Source organism: Durio zibethinus, chromosome 4 (genome assembly GCF_047325235.1).
Source record: "Durio zibethinus cultivar Kanyao isolate XHJ-2024 chromosome 4, ASM4732523v1, whole genome shotgun sequence".
Taxonomy (NCBI): Eukaryota; Viridiplantae; Streptophyta; class Magnoliopsida; order Malvales; family Malvaceae; genus Durio; species Durio zibethinus.
Window position 1 is genome coordinate 8,250,461 of NC_143165.1, and position 22,226 is coordinate 8,272,686.

The 22,226-nt window shown below is 31.2% G+C and overlaps 1 pseudogene; it reads right to left on the reverse strand.

Annotated features, from left to right (window-relative positions):
- LOC149519088 (uncharacterized) overlaps positions 1-20,008 on the reverse strand; it is a 32,681-nt pseudogene extending 12,673 nt beyond the window's left edge.
- Positions 20,009-22,226: the final 2,218 nt, after the last annotated feature.

The following is a 22,226-nucleotide window of genomic DNA, read 5'->3' on the forward strand; positions in this document are numbered from 1 at the left end:
CGAAGGCATATGTACTTCACTCTCTTCTAAAGGTAGAGCTTGGGTGAAGAGTTTTATGTTATGTACATGCAAATGAATGATAAATATATGTAATAAATAAATGAATAACTAAACAAATATAAGCAGGGAAGAAAAATATAAAAGAAAGAAAAAAACTCAAATTTATTAAGCAAAAGTTTAGATAATAAGAAATCATTTACTGGCTTGACTTTTGATTTTCCTAGTAGAGTCATCAAACTGTCATAACGTATAGATCCGTAGACCTGCTGTTAGATATGAATTAGAGGAGTTACCACTAATCTTTTTTGTTTAAGTATGATTGGTCACTTAATCGAATCTGTTCCATTTAAAAACAGTCCCAATATTGACTTAGATATTTTTAAATAGTATATTCTAATCCACAAAATCATATTTTAGGTTCAAATATATGGTTACGTGTAAGGAATGTAATAGCACCCTTACACGCCTATCAAAAGATGATACCAGTTTAATTTCAAATTATCCAAGCCTTAAAAATGTTTATGCTTTACCAAAATATTTAATATTGAGAATTTATCTTAAAATTACCCTAATAGTTTAGTAAAAATTTAAAATAATTCTCTCACCTCAAGAGTATTCATGAAAACTAATATCCCACTTTGAAGAGGTTTCGTCGTTAAATTTATTAATATATTTTATTCAAAAAAATTAGTAAAGTCCTCCAATAGTTTGGTGAAATTTAATTTGAAGTGGATTTCCTAAAAGTTTGGTGAGATTTTATTTAAAAATATTTTTTAAATTTTTATTCTTTTGAAAAAGTTCATTAAAACTTTCAATAGTTTGGTAAGACTTAATTTAAGAAGCAATCCTTATATAGTTTAAAGGATAATTTTTTAAAAAATTTATTTATGAAATTTTTCAATAATTTGATCGATTTCAGAAAATTTAAATTTACGAAAATTCTGTAATAGTTTGGTAGGATTTATGAATTTATTTTAAAAAAATCTTTTTTAATTATTTTGTTATTTTGTTATTTAAATATTTTTTCAAAAAAAAATTTTGAAAAAAATTTAATAAATATTAAGTTACTAAATAAAAATAAATAAATAATAAAAACCAATAAAATAAAATGAATGAAAAAATAGAAAATAAAATAAAGATAAAAATAAGTAAAAAAAATAAAATAGTAAAAGAAAAATTTGTGATCGGGTCGGATTCGTATGCTAGTCGGCAGTAGGTCAACGGGTTTACATGCGAGTCTGAAACTTTTAAAACGATATCATTTTTTCACCATATAAAAGCCACACCCCTCAAATTTTTTTTTCAAAATTTCCTTACTTTCTCTCTCTAGCCTGATTCTCTCTCTTTTCTCTCTAAAATCCATCCAAGAACACCATCAAAAACTAGAAAGTTCACTGATTTATGAAAAAAAATCGAAATCCCACTGAAAAATTCAAACCTCGCTGAAAAACTCATCAAAAAATTCAAATGTTCAACCAAAAAACCTAGTTTTCCAAAAAAATCCTAGAAATTTTCAGATTTTCCTAGATTTTTTCAAAAACCTCCCAGAATTTCAATCCTAACCCTGGAAATCCAAATCCAAACCCAGAATTCCAAAAAAAAAAAAATTAAAATCAAAATCTCAAATCTTTACTACCTAGAAATATATTTCCAGAGGTACAACAACTGAATTTTTTCACTAATTTCCCCATTCCAAAAATCGATCGTGTGTGTTCTATGGAAACTATCCAATTTATATGCTAATTTCATTAAAAATTTATAAATCGGATAGAACCAATCCAGGCTTAAATCTTGAAATTGGATTATGCTCAAGCAAGATTTTGGGCAAAGTCTTTGCTAATTTGTCTGGACTGAACTAAAAAACCTCTAATTTGATTCTGAATCAAGATCCTCTGACTATGCCAAATTTTACTCCCTTATTCGATTGCCAATTAAGAAAGAAGGAAAAAAATAAAGATAATATAATAATAATAATACTAATAGACTATAATAATAATAATATACAATATAATATTTTATACTATAATAATAATAATAATAATAATAATATAAAATAATAGCATATTATACTATAGTTATAATAATAGCAAATAATAATACTAATAATAAAAAAAATGATAATAGTAATAATAATAATGAAAATCGACATCGATTGGCCCCGGACACAGATGAGTGTCTATAAGAGTCATCTCAATTGATGAAAGTTGTTGTATGTGTGTAATTCTTTAGCATTTATGTTTAAGCACCATGTAGGTCAGTGGTTAAAGTACGAGGTGACTGCCACATATCCCCTCGTGAATTTTTCTAAGCATATAGTTTGTCCCATTTTTATCACACATCTAAGGTAAGGTAGATTAAAAGATCTTTTATATAGTTTTCTATTGATCAAAATGTATCGAGGAGCTTTTTTTACTAAAGCCTTAGCTTGAACTTTGTCCTCGAGTAGTTCACCATTCATTAGGCAAGCTCGGATTGGTATAATCCATGACTCATTTTATTTAACCTAGCTGACCAATTTTTTATCAATGTTTTTTTCTACTAGCTCTTCTACTAGAATGTGGGATGAGCTATCAATTGCTATTCTAAAGGGTAGTTCAGACAGTGAATCAGCCAAGGTGTTTTCTAATCTTGGTATTTTTTTTACTTTGACCTTTGAGAACATAATTAAGTAAGCCAATGCCTTATCTAAATTTTTTTATTCTTTCTTTTTGGGCTTCAAACTCCCTATCTATCTTATCGACCATAAGTTGAGAGTCACTGTATACCATAATATTTTTTATGTTAAACTTAATGACTAATCTCAATCTAGCTATTAATGCCTCAAATTTGGCTTTATTATTTGAAGCTCTAAATTTGAATTTCAAAGCATATTGAAATTATAAATCTTTTAGAATAATCAAGATTAAGTCGGCCTTACTTTTTTTAATTAGTGAATGACCTATTAACGAAAAGCTTTCACATTTTTTTTTAATATCATCGATTTCATCAGGTTTGGTCTGAGTTGAGATGCATTTAATAACAAAATCTATTAGTACCTATGATTTCAAAACTGACCTAGGAGTATGTGTAGGTTGTATTTACTGAGCTCCATCATCCATTTAATCAATTTTCCATATAGCTTTGGCTTTTGTAAGATTTGCCAAAGTGGCTGATTGATAAAAACATTGATCATGTAACCTAAGAAGTATGGTCGATGTGACAATTACGTAAGCCAACTTTTTTATCATAGTATAATTTATGTAGGACCCTATCAAATTCTTATTCATAAAACGTATTGACCTCTATCTCTTTTGTTATTTTTGGGCCATTATTAAGTTGATTGCTTGGTTAGTTGTGGTGATATACAATATAAGACAGCATCGTGCCTTAGTTTAAACAAAATGGAAAGAGAAAAAAGAAACTCCTTAAGCTCTTCAAGCACTTTTTGGCACTGAGGTGTCTATATAAATTTTAAGATGTTCTTGAATATTTTAAAGAATGGTAGGGACCAATTTACCGATGTAGGCATAAATCTGCTCAAGGCAGCTATTTTTCTAATAGCTTTTGTACTTTTTTCATTGAGTTGATGCTTTCGTGTTAAAGATGGCATGAACTTTTTAGGGTTTGCCTCTATGCCTTTTTTATTAATCATGTAGTTGAGGAACTTTCTTGATGTGATCCCAAAAGCATATTTTCTTGGAATCAGTCTCATATTATATTTTTTTAGGGTGTTAAAAGTCTCTTTGAGATCTTTTAGGTGTTCATCTGAGCCCATGCTTTTCATAACAAGGTCATCTACATATGCCTCCATATTTTGATCAATTTGATCTTTGAAGACTTTGTTGACCAACCTTTGATAGGTTGCTTTAACATTTTTTAGGCCAAAAGGCATAACCTTGTAACATCATATACCATTATCAATTATGAATGCCATTTTTATCCTTATCATCTTTCAACATTTTGATCTAGTTATAACTAAAATAGGCATCCATAGAGTTGAGTAGGTCATGTTCGACACTGTCATCTACCAACCAATCAATGTTAGGTCGAGAAAAACTATCTTTTGGATAGGCTTTATTAAGACCAATAAAGTTTACGCACATTCTTTATCTACCACTATGCTTTTTTACCATTACTATGTTAGCAATCCAATCAGGGTAATAGGTTTTCTTGATAAATCTTGTTTTTAGAAGTTTGTCGACCTCTTTCTCTATTACCTTTTACCTCTCTGAGGTAAAGGTTTTTTTCTTTGTCGAACTGATTTCATATTCAAATTAGTGTGTAGTCTATAAACCATTACCTCGAGATTTATCTAAGACATATTAGATGAGGTCTAAGCAAATAGTTTGGTATTATCTCTTAAAAGTTGAATTATTTTCACTTTGTGATTAAGTTTAACTCTAATTTGCATGTATTTTTTGACGTTGTTTTTCTATAACAGTATAGAGATAAGGCTTTCTACCGACTCTTGGTCGATTGTCATTAGTCTTCAATTTTTTTATTAATTATTTCTTTTTGCTTTGTTAGGTCAGGATTTTTTCTTACAAAAAAGATGAATCTCGATGTGGTAGTTAGTAGATTATTAATAGGATAGCACATATAAAAATAAAGTTAAGCAAAATGTAGAATTGTGTTCAAATTTTCTTTAACTGGCTTAGGAGGTTGGCTTTGTTGACATGTGTGTATGTCAACTTAGGAGCTCGGCCTCTGTAGAATTGTTCAAAAATATTCACAAATTCTGTGGCATATACAATCGTGGATTTTAAAGGCTTAGAGCAGCTAAAAAGCATACTTTTTTTTCTTTCTCAATTTCATGTTACTTTTTAGCCAAGTTATCATACTTTGCTTCTTCCACTTTTCCAACCTTAATCTTTGTTAGATCTTCATTCTGTGGTTTTTCCATTATAGTTGACCTATCAGTCTGTTTCTAAATTTGTCATTTCATTATTATCATATAGTATTATTGTGCCATGAATTGATCTTTTTTGATATCTCCAACCCATTTAGTGTCAGAAATTTGATTTTGATATGAGCAACTTAGGTGATTAATCTTACAATAGATTAGCTAGGTCAACCTAGAACATGTTGAAGGCTGAAGGTACATCACCCACTATAAACTGAATTACCAAGGTGATGCTCTTTAGCTTGGTGCCTAGTGTGATTGGCAACTTAATAGTCCATTTTACTAGCACCTATTCATTTTCAAAATAAATCAAAGTGGTTGTGAATAACTTCAACATCTCTTCTTTTATGCCCATCTTCAACATTGTGGTATAATACAGCATATCGATTAAGCTTCACTATCAAATAGAATCTTTTTCATGACATGATTGTACACTGTAGTAGTAACCATAATTGCATCATCATGCAAGAATTGAATCCCTTCCAAATCTTTCGAGGTAAAGGAGATTAGCTCGTCTTTCCAAATTTTCTCTTTTCTGGCCAAAGAACCAACGGCCATAATCCCCATCGCGTCAAACTTCCTTTTAGTCGAGGTCGAGTAGGAATGCAAATGATATACTTATGCTCACAAGCTATTTGGCTTCAACTCAAGAAAAACTAAAATTTGACTTGATTATTATCAAGCCAAGCTCAAGCTCTAGTAACTTGACTTATTGAGCAAGTCGAGTTTGAACATTTTAGTACTTGACTCAAGTTGCTTGTGAGCTTATCAAGCTTTTTTATTTTAATATATATTTTTATTATTTTAATTATAAATTATAATTTTGCCCTTAAAATATAAATACCTAAAACTAAAAGCCCTAAAATCTATATGCCCTGCTACAATCTCATGACTTTCCCTCCTAGTGACGCTGCTTCTTTTTTCACTCTTTCTCTCTTGTCATGTTTCTTTTCCAATGCTTGTAAAAAGAGCCTTCTTTACTACAGACTATGCTAGAACAGTTGATGATAAGCAAGAAGAAAAGAAAAGGTATCAAAGAATTGGCCTACAGAAGAAACCAACCTTTCAACTATCCTTTCTCTTTACTATGTTTTCTTTTCCTAGCTTTTTAAAATTTTTTTTTGCGTATTTATAGTATTTGAATCTATTTTAAGTTTGATTAATATCTATATTGAATGATTCATTTTTTGTGACAAAGTGTGTGAATAAGATTGTTAAATTGTTCATATCATTATGCGATTGGATGGTTATTTAAAAGGGATGGCAAGTGATTTATTTTTTTATTTTTTTAAAAATTGTTGAAATTGTTTTAAATTTTTATGCTTTTTTTCATACAATGTTTGGCTGTTCGAGTGAGCTCCCTAGAATGATCTTCTTGGTTATATACTTTTCTTTAACAGGTTTAACTTATATGTAAAAGATTTTGTTTCTTTTATCTTGTAAATAGTTTTGCTTCATGCTTTGTTGTTTTATTCCTTGTTTTGTTAGGAATGATTATGAAATCATAAATTTTTATTATGATTTAAGACGAACGAGCTCAAGCTCAGCTCAAATTCTATGTTGACCATACCAGTAAAGGCTTTTAGTATGGTCTTATTCGCCACCTTGGCTTAGCTATTGGATTGAAAGTGCAAAAAGGTAAATATTAGGTTGATATGACAGTTAGAACACTACTCTTTGAATATTGAATTATTGAATTGTTTTTCATTGTTCATTATTATAGATCGAGGTAAATCGAATCTATAGACTATGTTCCTTCAAACAAAACTTTCAACTTGAGATTCAGTTATGGTAGTTAGGGCCTTAACTTTAAGCCACTTTGTGAAATAATTAACTACTACTAACATAAATCTCCTTTGCTTTATGACTGTGGTTAAAGAACAAAGGACATCCATTACATGAAAGGCTAAAGATTGATGATAGGTGTCAACTTGGTTGATAGAAAATTTTGTATGTTTTCAATTCTCTAGCATTTATCATATGTTTGTCAATTAGTTGGCTACATCTTTTCTAATTTTAGGTCGATAGTAACCTTGTTTGAGCACCTTGTAGGTCAGTGTTCAAGGTCCGATATGATTGCCATAGATCTCTTCATGAATTTCTCTAAGCATATAATTTGTCCCCTCTTTATCATGCATCTAAGACAGGGCAGATAAAAGATCTTTTACATAGTTTTCCATTGATCAAGGTGTATCGAGGAGTTTTTCTTACTAAAGTTTTAGCTCAGACTTTGTCATTGAGCAATTCACCATTCATGAGGTAAGCTCAGATTGGTGTCATCCACGACTCATTTTCTTCAACCCAGCCTACCAATTTTTTATCAATGTTTTTTCTTTACTAGTTTTTCTACCAAAAAATGGATGAGCTGTTAGTTGCTATTCCAGAAGGTAGTTTAATAGTGAATTGGCCAACGTGTTTTTCACTCTTGGTATTTTCTTTACTTCGACCTTCGAGAATGTAGTCAAGTAAGCCAATGCCTTATCTAGATTTTTTTTATTCTTTTTCCCCAGGCTTTAACTTTCTATTTATCTGGCTAACTACAAGTTAGGAGTCACTGTATACTATAATATTTTTTACGTTCAGCTCGATGGCTAATCTCAATCTAACTATTAATGCCTCGTATTTAGCTTCATTATTCAAAGCTCTAAATTCAAATTTCAAAGCATATTGAAATTGTAGATATTCTAGAATGATCACGATTAGGTCGAAAAGCTTTTTTTATTAGTGGCTAACCTATTAACAAAAAGCTTTAAAATTTTTTCTTCTTTAATCTCATTGGTTTCTTTAAGTTGTTCATTGGTTTAAGCTAAGATGCATTCAACAACAAAACTTGTTAGCACCTATTATTTTAAAATTGACCTAAAAAATATATGCAGGTCATATTCACTAAGCTCCATTATCTATTTAATTTAGTTTTATTGATAGTTTTGGCTTTTTTAGGATTTATCGAAATGGTTGATCGATCAGAACATTGATCGTGTAACTTGAGAAATATGGCTAATGTGACAACTGCGTAAGCTAGCTTCTCTATCCTAGCATAATTTATTTAATACCTTATTAAAATCTTGCTCACAAAGTATACTGAACTTTATCTCCCTTCTTATTTTTTGACCACTACCAACCTGATTGCTTGGTCGATTATGGCGATATAAAAATATGGAACCTTGTCGTGACTTGACTTAGACAAAATAAAAAGAGAGGAAAAAAACTCTTTGAACTCTTCAGGCATTTTTTGTCACTAACGTGTCCCTTTAACTTATGAGATATTCTTAAAGATTTTAAAGAATGATAGGCACCAAGTTGTTGATCTAGACATAAATCTAGTAAGGGCAGCTATTCTTTTAATTAGCTTTCGTACTTTTTTCACTAAGTCAATGCTTTCATGTCAAAGACGGCCTAAACCTTTTGGCGTTTGCCCTTTATGCCTCTTTTATTGATCATGTAGCCAAAGAACTTTCCTAACATGATCGTAACAGCACATTTTCTCGTATTCAATCTTATATTATACTTTTTGAGGGTGTTAAAGGTCTCCTCTAGATCTTTTAGGTGTTCATCAAGCTTATGCTTTTCACAATCATGTCATCTATGTATACCTCTATATTTCGGTTAATTTGATCTTTGAAGACTTTGTTGACCAACCTCTAGTAGGTTGCTTCAATGTTTTTCAAGCCAAAAGGCATAACCTTGTAATAATACAAACCTTTCTTAATTTTGAAGGCCATTTTCTCTTCACTATCTTTTAATATTTTGATCTGGTTCTAACTAGAGTAAGCATCCATAAAGTTGAGTAAGTCCTACTCAACACTGTAATCTACCAGCCAATCTATGCTGGGTAAAGGAAAACTATTTTTTAGATAGGCTTTATTGAGGTCGATAAAGTCTACACACATTCTCTACCTTCAATCATGCTTCTTTACCATTTTTATGTTGGTAATCAAATAAGGGTAGTAGGTCTCCTTGATAAATCCTACTTTTAATAGTTTTGTCAACCTTTCTTTTATTATCTTTTGCCTCTCTAAGGTAAAAGTTTTTTTTTTTTGCCAAATTGGTTTCATGTTTGATTAGTGTGTCATCTATAAACCACTACCTCGAGTTCTATCTCGAACATATCAGATGATGTCCAAGCAAACAGGTTGACATTGTCTCTTAAAAGTTGAATTAGTTTCACTTTGTGGTCAATCTTAACTCTAATTTGCATGTATTTTTCAAAGTTTTTTTTTTTTATAATAGTAAAGAGACAAGGCCTTTTGCTAGTTTTTAATTGGTTGTCATTGGTCTCTAATTTTTTATCAATTATTTCTTTTTTCTCTATTAGGTTAGATTTTTTTCTTATGAGAAAGATGAATCCAGAGTTAGTAGATTATTAGTGGGATAACATGTATAAAAGTAAAGAAGAGCTAAATGTAGAATTGTATTCAAAATTTCTTTAATTGGCTTAAGAGTTCAGCTTTGTTAACAGTATGCTGACTTAGGAGCTTGGCTTCTGTAAAATCATTCAAAAAATTCACAAATTCTATGGCATATCCAATTATGGATTTTAAGAGCTCAGAGAGATTAAAGAACACGCTTCTCTTTCTTTTTTGATTTCATGTTACTTCTTACCTAAGTTATCTTGCTTTGTTTCTTCCACTTTCCCAACTTTCACCCCTATTAGATCCTCTTTTCATGGTTCTTCCACTCTAGCTGACTTATCAATTTGCTTCTCAGTCTGTCATTTCATTGTTGTCATAAAACATTGTTGTGCCACTAACTGATCTTCTTTGATCTTTCCAACCCCATTTGGTGTCAAAAAATTAATTTTGAGATGACCAACTGAGGTGATCAATCATATAATAGACTAGTTAGGTCCATCTAAAATCATGTTAAAGGTTGAAAATACGTCTACCACTATGAACTCAATGACCAAAATGATGCTCTTTGGCTTGGTACCTAGTGTAATTGATAGCTAATAGTCCATCTTATTGGTACCTATTCATTTTTAAAATCGATCAAAGTGATAGTGAATGGCTTCAACATCTCTTCCTTTATGCCCATCTTCAGCATTGTGGCATAATACAGCACATCGATCAAGTTCCACAATCAAATAGAATCTTTTTTATTATATGATTGTACACCATAGTAGTAACCACAACTGCATCATCATGCAAGAATTGAATCCTTTCTAAATCTTTTGAGCTAAAGGAGACTAGCTCATCTTTCTAAATTTTTTCTTTTTTGGCCAAGGAACCAACGGCTATAATCACCCTCGAGTCAAACTTCCTTTTAGTCGAGGTCGAGTAGAGGTGTAAATGATGCACTTATGTTCGCGAGCTATTTGGGTTCAACTCTAAAAAAAAAAAACTCAAATTCAGCTTGATCATTGTCGAGTTAAGCTTGAGCTCGAGTAGCTTGACTTATTGAGCAAGCTAAATTTAAGCATTTTAGTGCTTGACTTCAGTTGCTCATAAGCTTATTAAGCTTTTTTATTTTAATATATATTTATATTATTTTAATTAAAAAATTATAATTTTACCCTTAAAATATAAATACCTAAAACTAGAAGCCCTAAAATCTATATGCCCTTTTTCAATCTCATGACTTTCCCCCCCAGCGAAGTTGTTTCCTCTTTCACTCTTTCTCCCTTATCACGTTCCTTCTCCAATTCCTATAAGAAGAGCCTTCCCTTATGTAGACTATGCTAGAAAAATTGTGATAAGCAAAAAGAAAAGAGAAGGCATCAAAGAATTAGCCTATAAGAAACGAAGACACAAATCAATCGCATGTGCCAAGTCCAAATCCTATCCCGATAGGAGAAGACAACTTTTCCACTATCCCCACTCTTGGTTATGTCTTTTTTTCTTGGCTTTTTGAAAAAATTTGTTCTGGGTATTTGTAGTATTTAAATTTATTTTAAATCTGATTAATATTTATATCAAATTATTCATTTTTTGTGACAAAATGTGTGAACAAGATTGTTAAATTGTTCATATCATCATGCGATTAATGATTTTTAAAAAAAGATGGCATATGATTTATTTTTCTTCTTTTATTTTGTTCTTTTTCTTTAAACTATTTTTATTTTTTTGAATGTTTATGCTTTTTTTCATATAATGGCTGGCAGTTCAAGTGAGCTTCCTGGAATGATCTACTAGAATGATCTTCTTAATTGTATACTTCTCTTCAATAGGTTTAACTTATATGTAGAAGATTTTATTTCTTTTATCTTGTAAATGGTTCTGTTTTATGCTTTGTTGTTCTACTCTTTGTTTTGTTAAGAATGATTATGAAATCATATATTTTTTATTATGATTCAAGTGGATCGAGCTTGAGCTCGACTTGAGTTTTACGTGGAGTTGAGCTCATTCTTAAAATAAAATTCAATTGAGTTCGAGCCAAGCTCTTAAGCTTGAAAGTAAAAATTTATTGAGTTTCAACTGAGCTTTAAGCTTTGATTTTTAAATCGAGCTAGAGCTCAAACTCGAGTATCCTAGCATTTCCACTCGGCTCGGCTCTATTACACTCATAAGATCAAGCTTCCACCAATTACCACATTGATGATGCTCGTGATAGGCTTGTTATCTATAGCTCTAACGTTGTCTTCTTTCTGCTCGTTTCTCTAGATTTTTTCATCTTAGTCTTTTTCTTATCTATTTTTTTGTCTCTTTTTGCCTATTCGTTTTAGTTACCCTTCTTATAATCTAGCATGCCCTAACCTTATATTGCTTGGTCCATGAACCTGTCTAGTCAACCTCTTTTAATCAAACTTTCTATTTTATTTTTTAGATTGACACAATCCTCTGTATTGTGGTCAGTGTCTAGGTAAAAGGTGTATTTTTTTATTGGATCTCTTTTTTTATTTTACCTCAATAACTTTGGCCATCTGAGCTAAAGGTCACTTTCTATATGCATCAAAATCTTTTTTTTTTAAGGTATTCAATGTTGTGTAGTTTTTTTGTTTACTTAGGTTCCTGGCCTTAAAGTACCTTAATTGTTTCCCTTTTAGAAGAGGTTCATAGATTTCTCTTTTTTTTTTTTTGGTTGAAGAAATGAGATAAGCCTTTTTCACCTTGACCACTGAGAATGGGGGATGAGCTTATCTCACCTTCGTTTTTCATTGTAGCTTTTACGTTTATGTATTTTTTTATGACAAATGTTTTTCGTAGTTCTAAAGAAAATGTAAGCTTTAGGCAATACTCTTTGCCACTGAGTCTACTAGTCAGGGTAGCCACTATAGCAGTTTGCTCTAAATCTTTTAGTTAGAGGGCCTTTGCATTAAAATTCATTACGTAGTCTTTTAGAGACTCATTTTTGCTTTGGTAGATCAATATTAAGCCAAATGTAGTTTTATTTATGCTACTGCTGTTTAAAAATCGAGATAGAAAAGCATGATTGAGCTCTTTAATGGTTGTAATAAACCTTAGTTTTAAACTACTGTACTAGGATCGAGCTACCCCTTTAAGCATGGTAGCTAGTATTTGAATATAAGAGTTTCATTCACCCATACATTATCATGTTACTTCTGTAAAGCTTTAAATTATCAAAAGGGTTAAAAGTACCATCATAAGTTTTTAAGGTCAACATTTTGAATCCTTTTAAGGGCATGATTTTGTCAATTTCTAAGGTAAAGGGTAAAGTCTCCAAGCACTTAAACTCATCCTCGAATGCTACAGCCTTTCCTTTTAACTCTTTCTCCATGGCCTGTATTCTAACTTTTAAATCTCTATTCAATTATGGCTCTAAGTCGATTTGTTTGGATTCCATGGTGAAAGCTTGTGTTGAGGTGTAAGTTTGGTAATTGATGATTAAAGTAGTATGTTTTTCTTCACCTGAGGTTGATGAGGCTTTCAAAATCTTATAGCTTGGCTGCCTTTCAACCAACAGCTATTCAGGGGTGACCAAGTTAGGTACCTTAGAAGTTTATGTAGACATGAGGTTTTGAATCATCTCTTTAAGGGACTGTAATTGCTGGGTTAAGATTTAAAATTACTCCATTATAGGGCTTGTTTTTGTAGTCTTAAGTCAGTCTATGGGTTGGTTGGCATGTGTTGTTGTTCTAGCTTGAACAATTGGTTTTCCTTCTTTAAGGACTCTCTTTCTAGGCAGCATGGTATTTAGCTCAGCTAGATGATGAATAACCTTTACCTGACATGTCAAATATTGGTACTAAGCTTCAAACTTAAGGGTAAAACCTTAAAAATGTAAAGGAAAGAAAAATAGTGATTACAGGCAAAGGTTGAAAGTTTTCCCAATGCTTATGCTCCAACACTCAAGTTAAAGGTCAATTAAAAAAGAAAATAGAAAGACGAAAGTATAAAAATAGAAGTGTGTGTATGTGTATGCGTTTTCTGGATGGCTTTATTTATAGTTGAAGGTGAAAGGTTTTGGGGTAGCATAGGCTACCTATGATCAATTTTGTGGCCAAGATGACCTAATGGGCTGAGTTAACCTGGATGCTAATTATCCACTCAAGGAGTGACAAGTCAGTGTAAAAAGGGATCTATTAGGCAAGTTGATGAAGTGACCGAGTTGATGTAACATTGTACATGTCAGATTAACCTAACATGGTAAGTTGACCTAAAAGTCATAAATGCCCTTGGTTGTCTGTTGGTAGTTTCTAAAGTGAAAAAAAAAACATTTTGCTCTTTAAACCCAAAAATGCCCCTAACAATAAGAATTCTCACCAATTAAATATCTATTTCTTTCATGGTAATCATTATATTATTCTGATACTACTTGTCTTCTTTTGTGTATTTCACTTTGTGTAATTTATTTCTACCCACACTCATCATAGCTTTTAAATTCTTAAAGAAACTTAAAGGCAATGGACCTATGAATTCATTATGAGACATGTAATTCATTACATAGGAAATAGAAAATTGGTTTTAGAACTGATTATTAGACCTTGGAATTTCTCGGATCTTAAGACAAGAATTTAAAGCTTTGAAAAAGTTATTAATCAATGGGGAAACTCACCATTGATTTTGTTTTTCCTAACATCAAGAACTTCTATCTCTTTACATTTGAGAAAACTGTGTGGCAAACATCCTTCCAATTAGTTTTCATTTAAGCCACGAGTCCTTAAGGCTTAGCACTTTCCAAACTTTGCAGGGACAACTTTATGAAAGTGGTTCATTTGCAAATCTAAAACCACCATTGAGTAGTTTAAATTTCCCAAACATTATGGAATTGTGCCATTCAAGTTGTTATTAGACAAGTCAAGAATTTTAACATAACTCCTATTGTAGATTGAAGGAAGAATCTCTCAAGTCAACTTATTGTTTAAAATTAAAACAACATATGGCTAAGGCAATACAACTGTGAGTGGTCCTTAAAGTAATTTTTCATGGAAATTATTGTGGTAGAGTTTCGAGCTAAGGGATAAAACCCTGAAATAATGAAAGAAAAAAAGCGGTTAAAAATAAAAAAAATAATTATTTTCTATGCTTATACTTCGATATTCAAGTTAGAGGTCAACTATAAGAGATTGGAAGTGAGCAAAATAAAAAGAAAGTAGTAAAAAGTAAGATAAGATAGATAGTACCTAAATAGCCCTATTTATAAGTGAAAGGTGAATGATCTATGGGGTAAATTGGTGATGTGATTGAGTTGATGTGGTATTGTAAATGCCAGGTCAGCATGACATTTAAGTCAATCCAAAAGTAAAAACTATCCCTAGTTGTCTGCTAACGGTCTCTAATGAGAAAAAAGATCATTTTGCCTTTTATACTTAAAAATACCCTTAACATTTTATCCCCTCACCGAACAGTTTGAGTATCAAATTGTAGAGTGTAGACTTGGTTGATTTGGTAAATGCCGACTTGATGTGTGCTTGACAGTGTCAAGCTTGACCTTGAGCATGGGTTCGAATTATATACTTAATTAGCCTATCTTAGGGTTATCGAGGTGAATGATCTAGTGTCAAGATAGGCCAAAGTTGGACCAAGTGAGCTTATAAGTAATTACTGACGTGATTTATGTGTCGATGTGGTGTGGATTAATGTAGGACTTGTGTTTTTTTTCTTGGTGTTAGAATTTGATCTTTTAGTTTAGCACGGATTGACTTGGTGTTTGACTTATTTAACTAGTGTGACTTAGGTTTTTGATTGATCTGAATAAGTGGAATGATTAATTTTCCATTCTATTGTCTAAAAATTACATTTAATGAGAAGAAAAAAAATTGAACGATAAAAAACCTAGAGCTGAAAACGCAAGCATTCATCCTTGGTTAGATTAGGACACGTGGCACGACCTAAAATATTAATTTGATCTTTATGTTTGCTATATAAAGAGCTTTCTGGGGCCTTTATTTTTTACTTTACAACCTTTTTGCTCTCAAACCAACCTAATTTAAGCAATCTAAAATTTTTTAACTTCTTTCAATTGATCTATCTTAAGAAAAGAAAAGCTGCCTTTTGGACAAGTTCTGTTCAGGTCAGTAAAGTTTATACACATTCTTTATTAGCCACTGTGCTTTTTTACCATGACTATGTTAGTAATCCAATTACGATAGTATGCCTGCTTGACGAAGCCTACTTTAACAATTTGCTGACTTTTTCTTTTATTGCTTTTTGCTTCTCTAGGGTGAAGTTTTTTTCTTTTGCCGAACTAATTTTATGTTTGGATCTACGTGTAATCGATAGACTATCACCTCAAAATCTATACCTAGCATATCAGATAGAGTCCATGTAAATAGGTCGGCATTATTCCTTAATAATTGAATTAGTTGTTTTTTATTGTGAAGCCTTGCCCCAATTTGCATATACTTTTTAGAATTATTCTCCCAAAAATGGTATAGAGGTAAGGTCTTCTATCGGTTCAAGTAGGTTGTTGTCAACTTTTCATGTTTGATCAATTATTTCTTTATGCTCAGTTAGGTCGAGATTATTTTCTACAATAAAGATAAATCATGATATAACAGTTGGTTGACTGTTAGTGAACTAATTTAGCAAAAAAGTAGAACTTGATCAAAAAGTGGAATTTCATTTAAAATTTTCTTTAACTAGCTTAAAGCTTGGTCTTGTTTCACAAGTGTGCATGTTAGCTAGCTTGATAGCTCAATCTTGTTTGTCATGTATGTATATATGCTGGCTTATGAGCTTGGCTTTTGTAGGTTTGCTTAAAAATTAAAAAAGTTTATAGTATATACAACTATAGAGCTTAAGAGCTTAAAAGCTTTTAGTGATTTAAAAGTGCTTTTATTTTCATTTCTTTGTTTCATGTTACTCTTTACCAAGGTTGTCTTGTTTTGCTTCTTCCACTTCCTTTACTTTCATCTCAATCACATTTGCCTTTTCTGGTGTTTTGGTTTTGGCCTTGCTATCAATTTACTTCATAGTCTTACCTTTCATCATCATCACATAACATTATTGCATCATGGATTGGTCTTCTCTGACCTCTCTAACCCCTATTTGACATTGAAAACTTGATCTATAGATGAAGAGCTAAGCCAATTAACGACATAATAAACTATCTAGGTTGACCTAACATGATGTTGAAAGATAAAGATACGTCTACCACCATAAATTTAGTAATTGAGATGATGTTCCTCGACTCGATGCCTAATGTGATCTACAACCTGATAGTTCCCTTTACTGGCACTTGTTCATTCCTAAAATCGATCAAAATGGTGGTGATTGGTTTTAACATTTCTTCCTTTATACCTATTTTTAACATGATGGTATAGTATAGTACATCGGTTGAACTTTCACTGTCAAACAGAATCTTTCTCACCACATAGTTGTACACCACAACAATGACCACTATTACATCATCGTGAGGGAATTGAATTCCTTCCAAATCTTTCGAGTTGAAGGAGATTGATTCGTCTTTCTAGTTTTTTTCTTGGCCGAGGACCCAATGGCAATGATCATCCCCTAATCAAACTTTCTTTTAGCTGAGGTGGAGCTCCCACTAGTTACCACATTAATGATACCTGTAATGAGTCGATTGTCTATAGCTTAGCCTTCTTCTTCTTGTTCATTCCTCCATTCTTTGCCCCCTAATTCCTTTCTAGCTCTTCTTTTCGATTCCTCCTTCTATAGTCTGGCCTACCTGGACCATATCTTGGTAGGTCCACAAATCTATCTAGTCGACTTCTTTTGATCAAACATTTTATCTAGTTTTTTAGGTTAACACAGTCTTTAGTGTTGTGGCTGAAGTCCTTGTGAAATGCGTATCTTTTGTTAGGGTCTAGTCAAGTGTTATGCCTTAGTGACTTTGGCTATTTGAGCTCAGGATCATTTTCTATTTGCATTAGAATACTCTTCCTGAAAATATTCAATGCTATGTAGTTCTGTTGTCTGCTCAGGCTCTTAGCTTTAGGGTACCCTTGTTGTCTTCCTTTTGAATGAGGATCATAGATTTCCTTACCTTTCTTCTAGTCGAATGGGGGGATAAGCCTCTCTCACCTTGGTTTTTCATTGAAACTTCAGTTTTTCCATGACAAATAGCACATTAACTAATGTCTTTGGTGGTTCAAAGAAAAGTGTAAGCTTGAAGTGGTATTCTCTATCATTGAGTCCATTGTTGATGGCAGTCACTATAGCCGTTTGCTTTAGATCTTTCACTTATAGAGTTTCCGCAATAAAATGCATAATGTAATCTTATAGAAACTCATTTCTACCTTGATGGATAGACATCAAGCTTAGAGTTATTTTCTTAGTTTTTCTTCTACTTAAAATTGAGTTAGAAAAGAATGGTTAAACTCTTTAAAAATAGTAATAGACCTCGATTTCAAATTACAATATCAAGACCGAATTGGCTCTTTGAGTGTGGTTGTCAATCCTTTACAAATGAAAATCTCATTTGCTTCTCACATCATCATGTTAGTTTTATAAAATTCTAAATAATCAAAGAGATTAGTTGTACCATCCTAAGTTTCGAAAGGCCATGAAACTTGTTGTGACTTATATCAACATCAACCAACTGTGATGAGTTGACATGAAAGTCATCGATATAACCATCTAGTTAGTTACAACTAAGATACAAGTTTTGTAAAAATGGAATAAGAGACAAGAAAAATGGCACTGTTCCTTTGAATAAGTTACGGGATATGTCTGGGGAAACCAAACCTGCATCACTATTTATAGATGGTGGAATGAACCTGTAAGTTGACTATCTGAAAAGTCTACATGAACAGGCTTTGTCAGGTTGACTAAAGAAAATGGTAACTGGCCACTGAAATTATTGAATCGAAGAATTACGATAGACAGCTTGGTGAGAACTGTGAAAACATTTGGAATTTGACCATGGGAGTTGCTATTTTCAAGAAATAAAAACGTTAAGATGTTCCAAGTTTGCTAAGTGATAATGGGAGCTCACCTCTGAAATTGTAATTGGAGAGTTGAATCTCAGTGATTTTTGTAAGGTTTCCGATTGATACAGGAATAGACCCTGTGAAATTACGGCCTGCAAGAATCACGTGCTTCAAGGGCACTAAATTGCCAATCGAAGCGGGTAATTCTCCTGCGAAGTTGCCTCCCAGAAATAAATGTTCCAAAGACTTTAAACCCCCCAATAGAATTGGGTATTTTTCCTCTGAATCCTGTGCCCAAAATTTCCAAGAACTTCAGGGGACTAGTCCGGTTAGACTTCAGAAAATAACCTCTCACCTTAGTATTGTACGATAACGGGAGCAATTTGCATGTTTGGTAACAGGAATATATTAACAGGAAATTCTCCTCCATTACTATTACCCAAATCACAGAACTCTAGATTGAGAGAGACCAAAGAAGAAGACAAACTGGCCGACGTAGGAGGTGCAACTACATTCCGACTCCATTGAGTGATAAATCCCTCAAATTGGTCATGTTTCGAACCAATCTTTCATAGCAGGTCTTTCGAAGTATAAATAACGATTGGAAGAGGGATCAAGCCAAACAAGTTTGGATAGATCGGATATTCTTGAGCGTCTGAACCTTAAAGGTCGGAATTAGATAAATCAAGATGTGGCAAACTAGCTAATTGTGAGATCATTGAAGGAATTTGAGACATGCAAAGGCATTGCCAGCCAGGTTAAGCCTTTGGAGGTGAGAAAGAAGAAAGAGACTACCGTTGGCATCGAGGCAGTCTCTCAAGTCCAGGCCAATGGCATTACCTGTTAAATTATCACAGGAAACAACAATCAGTACCTTTCTTCCAAGAAATTATCTTTCCTGGTATGTTCCCAGATGGATTTCCTACATATGGACCCTGAAAAGAACACCAGTTATTTAAAGAAATCATGTTCTTGAATTGGAGCAATGCAAGGTTCTGATCAGGAAGGGCACGAGTGCAAAGAAGAAGAGGACCCTGATGAAAAGGCAACTATTTGGGAGAGCAAAATAAAAAAACAGAAAGCTTGGAAATTGTAAGAGCCATACCAGCATCTCCATCTTAATTTCCCCAAAATCGAAAAGCAGAAAATGTTATCATAAACAATGTAAATTTAGAAAATAATACTTAAGTAATGGAAAGTCTTCGGAAACTATTCAACATAAAACGCAAAGTCTTCGTTGGCTTTATCTAATCGTAGCATATTTGTGTGGTTTGCCAAGTGTAAGCGTCTTCATTGGTTGCTATTTGGAATAATTAGAAATGCCCTCAACCTTACAATATTTGACTGTGTTGTCCCACGAGGAGGAATTAGATAAATCAAGATGGGATATTTCTTGTGGGACTGAACCTGAAACATCGGAATTAGATAAATCAAGATGTGTCACACTAGCTAATTGTGAGATTGTTGAAAGAATTTGAGACATGCAAAAGGCATTGTCAGCCAGGTTAAGCTTTTGAAGGTGAGAAAGAAGAAAGAGACTGCTGTTTGAATCGATTGTTCCATAAAGCTGGCAGCTTCCAAGGTCTAGGCCAATGACATTACCTGTTACATTATCACAGGAAACCCCATCCCATAAACAACAATCAGTACCTTCCTTCATAGACAGAATCTTTCTTGGTTTCATCCCGGATAGATTTCTTATAAATGGACCCTGGTAAGAACAGTTGTTTAAGGAAATCACGTTCTTGAATTGGAGCAAGGCAAGGTTCTGATCAGGAGGGCACAAGTGCACAGAAGAAGTGAAAGACACTGATGAAAAAATAGCCTGGGAAAACATAAGAATCAACAATGGAAAGCTGAGAAACTTAAAAGAGCCATACAAGCAACCCCATCTTTCCTTGTGGTTTTTTTTTTTTTTTTTTGTGTATGATTTTCTTGAGGGAGTATTCAGAAAGAACGTAAATTTATAACATAACAAGAAATAGAAAGTCTTCTTAAGCTTATTCAGCAGAAGAACGAAAGTCTTGTTATATGGAAAATGTGGGTGGTTGAGATGCAAACGTATTCTTTGAGTTGCAATTTTTAAGTGTATTCTTTGAGTGGCAATTTGGTAAAAATGTGTCAATGCATAACATTTGACTGATGATGTCTATGTTTGTCTGAGATGTGGATTTAATTACAAGGTTGGTTCTGAGTAGTATTTTAAACCTAAAGGAAATTGCATGACTTGGAAAAAAATAAAATCATTCCTAAAATTCTATATATAAATGCCGTAGATTTATGGCAATCACGTGTTGGGCATGAGGCCTGCCACGTAACATCCTTTTAATTTTTAATTTTCTTTATTTTTTTAGATCCCACCTCTTTAAAATTTTTTTCTTAAAGGATGTGGAGTCCACATCTTTTTTTATTTAAGGTATGGATTTAATTTTTTTTATTTAATCGGTTTTTTATTTGCGAGATTTTTTTTTTTTTTTTACTTTTTTAAATTGTGGAACAATTTTTGACCTTTTTGGTTTTTTGTTTTTTAGTTGGTGAGATTCACTCTTTTAAAATTTCTAAATGTTGTGGGCCCAACATTTCTTACATTGATTTGTGAGATTCACAATTTGATTTTTTTCATCCAATTTTTTTTTAATTATTTATTATTTATTATATTTAATAAAAACCTTTGATTTTGTAATTTTTTTTAACTCGCATTTGATTTTGTAATTTTTTTTATGTATTTTATTAAAAAAATTTTAATGAGATCATTTTAAAAAAAAATTTTTTTGAATTGTATTTTTCTTAAATTTTTTTAATATCACGTAGAATTTTTATTCTTTTTTAAATGTTTTAATAATTATCTTTTTTTAAATAATCAACTTAATATTAAATTTTATGTATTTTTTTAGAAGATTCAATAAACTTTTTTATATTTTTTTATTTTTATATCAAAAGTATGTTGCATTTTTTTTTCAGTTTTTATTTTTTTTTCTATTTTGATATATTTATTAAATAAATTTTTTACATTTTTTAGGACTTAATCTTAATGGTACATCACATATTAAGTTATTTAATTTTTTTCTTTTTCACTTTTTAATTTTTTTCTATTTAGTTTTTTTTCGTTATATATTTAATAAAAAATTGTAATATTTTTAAAAATGTAAGATTGATATTATATTATTATTAAAATATTTTTTTTCATTTTTTATTTTAATTTTTTCAAAAAATATGACGAATTTATTGATATCACATTTTGGATTTGATTTTTTAGTCTTCTTTTTTAGATTTAGTTTTATGGGACCCATTTAATACCAGTTATATTATGCATGTTTGCTTTTTTGGTTCTCTTTTCCTCTTTTCTATTATTTTCTTTTTTATATATTTTATAAATATTTTACTGAATTTATTTATTTTTTTGTATGATCCCCTTAATGCTAAGCACATATTATCTATAATAATTTTTTTAAAATATTCTAAAATTTTTTAAAAAATTGGGATCCGTTTAATATTATTGATTCAATATTTGATAATTTTTTATTTGATTCAAATATATTGATATTTTTCATTTGATAATATAATTAATTTTTTTCAATATCTTCTTAAATCCTTGATTTAACTTTATTTTTATTATTTTATTTTATTTTTTTATTTAAATAGTTTATTATATTAATAAAATCATGATTTAATACCTTAATTTAATAAATCTATTTTTTAATTTTTTTAAATTAATTCAATTAAAAAAAAGAAGTTAATTGAGGTGTCCATGTCATAACTCTATTTTAACTTTTTTTTTTCTTTTGGATTTTTAAAAGAATATTTTATTAGATTAATTTTAGAATAAATTGTGTTGGTTGATAGAGATATAAAAAAAAATTATATTTGATAAATTTGATCCATCTCAATTAGATAAGAGGTTTAAATTTTTTTAAATCAAGGTAAAATTGAAACATTTCGGTTTTTTTAAAAAAAAAAACAAAGGGGAGATTGGAACAAAAGCATTTTTAGGTGTTTTATCCGACTAATTTTAAAGTATACATAAAAATATATGTTTTTATTATTAATTATATATATTATATCAATAAAATGATTATTTGATATTTTAAGAAAATAATTATTTGATACTTT